At 48.3% G+C, this 7,541-nt stretch overlaps 1 protein-coding gene across 1 annotated transcript in view; it reads right to left on the reverse strand.

Annotated features, from left to right (window-relative positions):
• RAB3B (RAB3B, member RAS oncogene family) overlaps window positions 1-6,358 on the reverse strand; it is an 86,392-nt gene extending 80,034 nt beyond the window's left edge. The window contains exon 1 of the mRNA XM_011926271.1: window positions 6,136-6,358. The gene's annotated coding sequence lies outside the window, so the exon portion shown is untranslated. The remainder of the gene's footprint in view (window positions 1-6,135) is intronic.
• Between the last annotated feature and the right edge of the window lie 1,183 nt (window positions 6,359-7,541).

The raw sequence follows: 7,541 nt of genomic DNA on the forward strand, positions 1-7,541 counted from the left end.
CAATCTTGGCTCACTGCAACCTCCACCTCCTGGGTTCAAGCAATTCTCCTGCCTCAGCCTCCCAAGTAGCTGGGACTACAGGTGTTCACCATCACACCCGGCTAATTTTTGTATTTTTAGTAGAGACAGGATTTCACCATGTTGGCCCAGCCAGATCAATTCTTTAATATTGTCACTTTCTTTAGGAAGTTGCTTTTAAGTTGTTTTTCTACTCTTAATTATTATAAATTAAACTACAGTGAACATTTCTTTACATAAATTTTTGTACATTTTCCTAATTATTTCCTTGAGATTCCTTGAAGTGGAATTGCTGGTCAAAGAGTCACTTTACTAAAACATAAATTTGATCTTTACCACAATTTCATATCCTGTATCTTATTCTATCCTCTAAATAAAGCTGGGAAATAAAGCTGGAAAGACAGGAATGATTATTTCCATTTGATCAAGAAGGAAATTGAAAGTGAGAAATTAAAAGGATTTGCCCAAATCTCACAGCTAACAGCCAAGACCAGACTTAGTACCCTGCGGTGTTATGAAAAAGTTTAAAATCAATGCTCTACCCCTCAGATGAATTATTAGGTAAGTCATATTCCCTCTCTAAGCCACAGCTCTTTTACCTTAAAATAGAGAAAATACCACCTACTTCACAGAGCTTGGTACAAATAGAATGATTAGTACTATACGTAAACAATCTGACACAGTTTCTCGGCCCATGGAGGTACTGAACATACATTATTTCACTGTCGCCTTTAATTCACTCTGCAGGCAAATCTTGTTCAACTGCCCTCTCCCTGATCATGGCTCCATTATTTGGGCCTGTTTTACAATTAACTGTTTGCTCCCTCTTCTGGATTCAAGGGGGCTTTATCCATACTTACATCTGGTCAACGCTAGACCTATAGTAAATCCTTAGAGGGTGTTATGTCTTTCAAGAAACACATATAGAGCATTTTTCAAGTGCCAGACTATCAGTGTAAATGTCAGATTATTGGTCTTCATTTTTCTGATGTAGCCCAGCTTCACACTCTTAAAATGCTAGAATTAGAAGGAACTTTGGAGTAGCAGCTTTATTGTAACAAAAAGCCTGGCTACTGGGCCCAGCTTTCCCAGTAACTCAATGTGTAAACTTGGCCAACCTACTTAAATTCTATGCCTCAGTGTCCTCATCTAACAATAATACCTACTTTCACAAGGTGCTGTGAATTTTAAATAAGAGAAATGTAAATGCTGAGAAAAATACATGTAGCCTTGTGTAGAATCAGTGAGAAATTTGTCTGCCTTTATTAGCGATGACTGCCACAGATATGAGACTAGGGAGTGATGGCAAGAGTAAAAAATTGTTTCAGTTCCTGATCTACCTCCATTTATCTTACAGGTTAAAAAAAAAAAAAAAAAGAGGCTCTGCAAAGAGAAGTGATTTGTCCAAGCTCACACAGCAAGTCAGTTGGAGGGTCATGAATGGAACTTCTGTTACCTAATGGCTTCCAGGTTTGACAGGATTAAGGAAAATGAAAACCATAACAATTTTAGAGTGAATAAAGCAGCATCCTGGCTGGGCATGGTGGCTCATGCCTGTAATCCCAACACTTTGGGAGGCCAAAGTGGGAAAATCACTTGAGGCCAGGAGTTCAAAACCAGCCTGGGAAACAGTGAGATTCCATTTCTACAATTTCTTTTTTTTTTTTTTTTTTGAGACAATCTCGCTCTGTTGCCCAGGCTGGAGTGCAGTGGCGCGATCTAGGCTCACTGCAAGCTCCACCTCCCGGGTTCACACCATTCTCCTGCCTCAGCCTCCTGAGTAGCTGGGACTACAGGCGTCTGCCACCACGTCCAGCTAATTTTTGTATTTTTAGTAGAGACAGGGTTTCACCGTGTTAGCCAGGATGGTCTCAATCTCCTGACCTTGTGATTCACCTGCCTCGGCCTCCCAAAGTGCTGGGATTACAGGCATGAGCCACCACACCCAGCCAAAAAAATTTTAAATTAGCTGGATGTGGTAGTGTGTACCTGTAGTCCTCAGTACTTGGGAGGCTGAGGCAGGAAAATCACTTGAGTCCAGGGGTTCGAGGTTACAGTGAGCTATGATTGCACCACTGTATCCCAGCCTGGGTGACAGAGTGAGACCCTATCTCTAAAAATAAAAATTAAAAAAAGAAGCATCCCCAACATCCTGAGTGTCTTGCCACCATACTATACTTGCCATACCACACTGTCAGCATCTGCTTATGCACACGCAGCGTGGCTTTCCCAGTAGGTGATGTGAGAATGGGGAGAGGCAGAGAGCTGAGTTCAGTTGGAAGGCTCATTCAGATGGAAGCCCCCAAGGGGATCTTCTTAGGAGGGGGCAGCCAGGGACTACTTAGACATTTGGAAGACAGGCAAAAAGCATCCCAGCAGGCAGCCGCCTGAGGCAGATCTAAGCAGACAGGTCACTGTACAGTGGTGCGTGCAGAATTGCATTTGTAAGATAAGCATCAATCAAATCTTTCCTCTATTTTGTGACAGTCACATAAAATGATAGAGCTATCTCCGTGACAAGCAATACAGATGAAGGCCCAGGGACCATCTGGGAAGCCGTCCCTGTCCCAGGCTGGGGGAAAGAAATGGCTCCTCAAAGGGTGGCTGTGAAAAACAAATAACCCTTTCAGTCTGATAGGTGGCAGAAATAAGCACCTAAGGAAGAAGCCAACTTTAGCTAGGAAAGAGCAGGGGAAGAGGAGGAGAGAGCCCTAAAAGCCAGCAAGAAGAGATCAGCTCAATAAATGGAGTGAAGGAATGAATGAAGGAACTTACCTTTTGTTGGAAAGAACATGAGTCTGAGTCCAAGCGACCTGGCATTTGAAAGATAAGCCCTGGCTCTTTCAGTGGTCCTGTAAACTTAGACAAATCACACTCCTGGCCTCAGTTTCCTCATCTATAAAAGGAGTTCATAAAATGGCTTCCTGGCAAAACTATTGCAAGAATTAAAACCTGTATATGGGAGGGGGTTTTATTAACCCCTTAATTTTTTGGTTTGTTTGTCTCTGTGCTTCATAGTTTCTTCTAGCAAGTCATCCTGAGTAGTGGAAGTAGTTTGGAGTTCCAAATCAAACAAACTAGATTCAGTTTCCAGGTCTATCATTTATTACATATGAGACTTTGGGAAGAAATTTTACAAGATTAAGACAGTTTCTTCATTCATAAAACAATTGTTGGGAAAATTATAGGTAATGTGGGTAATACATCTAGAATAGTACAGTAATTTCTTGGTATAGGCAAGGGATTGACTCCAGGACCTCCACATATACCGAAATTCATGCCTACTCAAGAACCACAGTTGGCCCAGTGGAACCCACCTAGACTAAAAGTTGGTCCTCTGAATATACAGACTTCACCTCCCTTCACTACTGTATTTTCTTCTCTTTTTCTTCTTTTTTAAGAGATGGGTGTCACTCTGTTTCCCAGGATGGAGTACAGTGGCCTGATCATAACTCACTGTAGCTTCAAGTTCCTGGGCTCAAGCGATCCTCCTACCTCAGCCTCCCACGTAGCTGGGATTACAGGTTCGAGCCACTGCGTTTGACCCACCATGGTATTTTTTTTTTTAATCAGTGTTTGGTTGAAAAAGAAAATTGGGTATAAGTGGACTTGCACAGTTCAAACCCATGCTGTTCAAAGGTCAACTGTATATGCAATATAGCAGGGGCTCAATAAATGTAATTCCCTGTCTTCCTACTTGGAGCATTTCAGTGAGAATAAGGAGGGAGTTGGGCAAATGTGGACCTCATCCTTCTCCTTTAAGCCACACTCTCCTTTTCTAATTCAATCTGTCTTTAGACTATTCCCCACTGCTAACCCATCACCACCTTTTCATTGTTTTCCCAGGTATCTTAGAGCCACAGAAACAATATCATAACAGTTACCATTTATTGAGCACCTACTAAATGTCAAGCATTCTACAAGATGCTTTCAATGCATTCCATCTTGCACACAACAGATGCTCGATATTCATTTCCTTCCTCCTCCAGATTGGAAAGAGATAGCCATGGGTGTGTCCACTGACAGAACAGAGGCACATCTGCAGAATAACATCAGTGACCTCTCTCTTTGTACAGTATTTTACAGTTTACAAAGTTCTTTTCACCCACATTATCCTATTTGATTCTCACAACAATTCTTGGAAATGGATGAAGAAATTGAGGCAGGAGCACCACCACAGCTCAATTATTCATTCAATCAACATTCACTAAGCACCTACTATGTACCAGGCCCTATGCTATATTTTGGGGAGATGGAGAGAGACTCTAGGAGCTTCAAGCTCAGAGGGGAAACCTATTTAAAGATTTTCTATAGGTTACTGATACCTGCCTTCATGTCATAATCTTTAAGAAACTGAAGATTTATTTCTTGGACTGGAGATGCTTTTAGATTTTTGTCTTTTCCCATTCGGTTTCCTCTGATAGGAACACACTTTCCTCCACTGCTAGCTAAATCCTTCATGACCAGGAAGCCTTCTCCAACCCACCCACCTCCCCAAGAATGCCTCTTCTCTGGCTCCCACAGCACCAGGGCTTTCCACTTCTATATATAGGGACTTTCACGGCTTCCATTGTCTTCCTCTGTTTATAGGCACAGAACAGGTGGGCATCCACCTGTGCGCGCGCGCGCGCACACACACACACACACACACACACACACACACACACACACACACACACCCTCTCCTTTTACTATCTCCCACCCATTTCCATCTGGATTCCAGGAAGCTGGGGGAAGAGGGCCCATCTTGTTGTGTTTGTTTTTTCTGTTTGTTTGTGTGTGTGTGTGTGTGTGTGTGTGTGTGTGTGTGTGTTTTGAGAGCCCATCTTTCTCCCACCCCCTCCATATCTCTCTTAGCTTCCAAAGGCTGCTGCCCTGCCCTCCCCAAAGTTCCTTCCGTGCTGGGACTACAAAACAGAGTTGAATGACTTTTTCTGTCCATGATTCTCTTATTTTCTGTGATCCCTGGTGCCCATATAACAAAGTCCAGTGCCTGGGTCCCCTCCTTGGACTCCTGAGTGGGCAAGACACCGCTAGTGCCTGGCCTCCACTTCAATCCCCATTATCTTTCCATCCTTACACCACAACCCACACCTGGCCTCCTCTCCAGCCTGACCCAGCGCTCCACCACCCTATCTATACCCTCCAGGTTCTCTCACGATTCCTCCACTCGCAGCTGCCAGACCCTACTCTATTCCAGAGCCTCCTCCACACTCCTGACCAGAATATAGGCCCCTGTGTCCATTTCCAAGGCCACTTCCCTCTGTCTCCACCAGCTCCCTGCCCCCTTCCTCTGCAGTGGGGTAGACCCGGCCTGGCCTCTCACCCTTCCATTCTCCCAGGCTTCCCTCCCCCAAGCCCCACCCCTCGCTTTCCATCTACAGTTATCTCCACGCCGGTCCCCAGCTGGGCTCCACCTCCGACCCCAGCTATCCCTACCCACATCCCCCATAAATGACCCTTTTTCGACCAGACACTGCCCTGCTGCCCTTCCCCATCTCAGCTATCCATACCCACATCCCCCACCCCCTGACCCTCTCCCGACCAGGGCACCAGGAATGCTCCCCAGCTGCCCAGCGACCCTTTCCCTCGGCACCTCAGTCCCCTCCAGCTTCAAACGACCTCCGCCCAGCCAGTCCCCTCCCCTCAGTTCCTCACCTCCACGCCTCCCCCCGCGCCCCCGCTCTAGCGCCCCTCAATCCTCTCCCTCAGCGCCCCGTTCGCTGCCCCTCAGCTGCCCTGTACCCCCTTTCCGCACAGCCCCTCTCCGCCCTCCCCGCAGTTCCCTCGCCCCCCATGCCCCCGTTTCCCCCCGCAATCCCTCGCTGCCCTCCAGTTGCCCCCATCTCTCCTCCCAGCCCCAGCGCCGTCTTTCTTGCTCCCCTCCCGCCCTTGGAGTTCCCCCGGCTGCCCCCACGGTTTGGGAGACCCTCTCGGCGCTCCCTCCCTAGGCGAGCCCCACCTCTGCCGCCGCGGAGCCCCCTCCCTCGCTCCTCCCCCGGCTCCCCTCCGCTGCCCCGTGCTCCTTCTCGGCGCCCGCTCTCGTTGCCCAGCGCCGCGCGCCGGGGATCGGTCCCCGATCTTCCGCGGGCGGGCTGCCCGGGCCGCGCCCCTTACCGCGGACTCCGAGTGCGGGACGACGGGTTCGCTCCCGTAAGGTCGGCGGGACAGTAGGACCTGGCGGCGGGAGGGAGCGGAGGGGGCCGGGGCAGGGCTCTGCGGGGCGCTGCGGGCGGGTCGGGTCCGGTCCTGTCTTCACAGTGGCGCCTGAGGGCTGAGGCTCCAGTTCCAGCGCTGCTCTTCTCTGGCCGCATCCAGGCCCAGCCCAGGGGCGGAGTCTGTGTTCGCCCCGCCCCGGCCCTCAACGCCTGGCAGGTGTAAGGAATCCGAGGTTACTTAGGACCTCCAGATCCCACCTATCTGGGTGACCATCGTGATTTATCTTAATTGTCATGCCTCGTTCCATTGACTGAACTTACTAGGGTAATTAGAGAGCTTTGATGATACTGGAGCTAATGATGGGTAACACTTTTGCCATTTCCAAACTGCTTTCTGGTCCGTTCTATCGCTCCGTCTTCACAAAAGCTCAGGGAGGGAGGCTGACTACAAGCGGAAACGAAGCCAGAAACCTGGACGCTGTCCTCTACCCTATCTGTGCTTCCTTCACACACCACATCCCACCGCCTTAGCATATCCCTGCCCTGCCTCTGTGTCTCCATTGCCCTTGTTCTGACTCCGGCATCATCACTTGTTGCTTGGACTAATGCAACAGCTTCCTAATTCCTGCCTTCACTCTCCAATTCATCCTATAAAACCAAGAGGTGGTGTCAGCATGGCCATTTCCCCCCTTGTACAAAAATTATTTCTCCTGTGCTCTCCAGTCATACCACCTTCCACCCCTCCTCATCACTGACACCCAATTGCTCCTTATGCATTAAAGATCACAGCCCCTGGCTCATGGTCATCCTCACTAGCCCCTGTTCTGTGCCATACTCCTGGTGACTTCAGTAGCTATGAGATTTCCTGGTCCCACTCATTCTGAGTCAGATACCAAAATCATTTTGACACAAGCCTGAGCAACCCTTTAAAAAATGTCACCATGTTACCATCAATCTTGTTTAAGAAAACTCTTGGCCGGGCACAGTGGCTCACGCCTGTAATCCCAGCACTTTGCGAGGCCGAGGTGGGCAGATCACTAGAGGTCGGGAGTTCGAGACCAACCCAGCCAACATGGTGAAACTCTGACTCTACTAAAAATACAAAAATTAGCCAGCCAGGCATGGTGGCCCATGCCTGTAGTCTCAGCTACTCGGGAGGCTGAGGCAGGAGAACTACTTGAACCCAGGAGGCAGAAGTTGCAGTGAGCCAAGATCACTGTACTCCAGCAGTGCACTCTAGCCTGGGAAACAGAGCCAGTCTCTGTCAAAAAACAACAAACAAATGAAAATCTCTCAATGGTTTCCCATTACCAGGAGGCTGTCAACAGGAGTACAAAAATGTTCTTGCCTGGCCCGGCCCTAGAA

Source organism: Colobus angolensis, unplaced genomic scaffold (assembly GCF_000951035.1).
Source record: "Colobus angolensis palliatus isolate OR3802 unplaced genomic scaffold, Cang.pa_1.0 Scaffold68, whole genome shotgun sequence".
NCBI classification, from domain to species: domain Eukaryota; kingdom Metazoa; phylum Chordata; class Mammalia; order Primates; family Cercopithecidae; genus Colobus; species Colobus angolensis.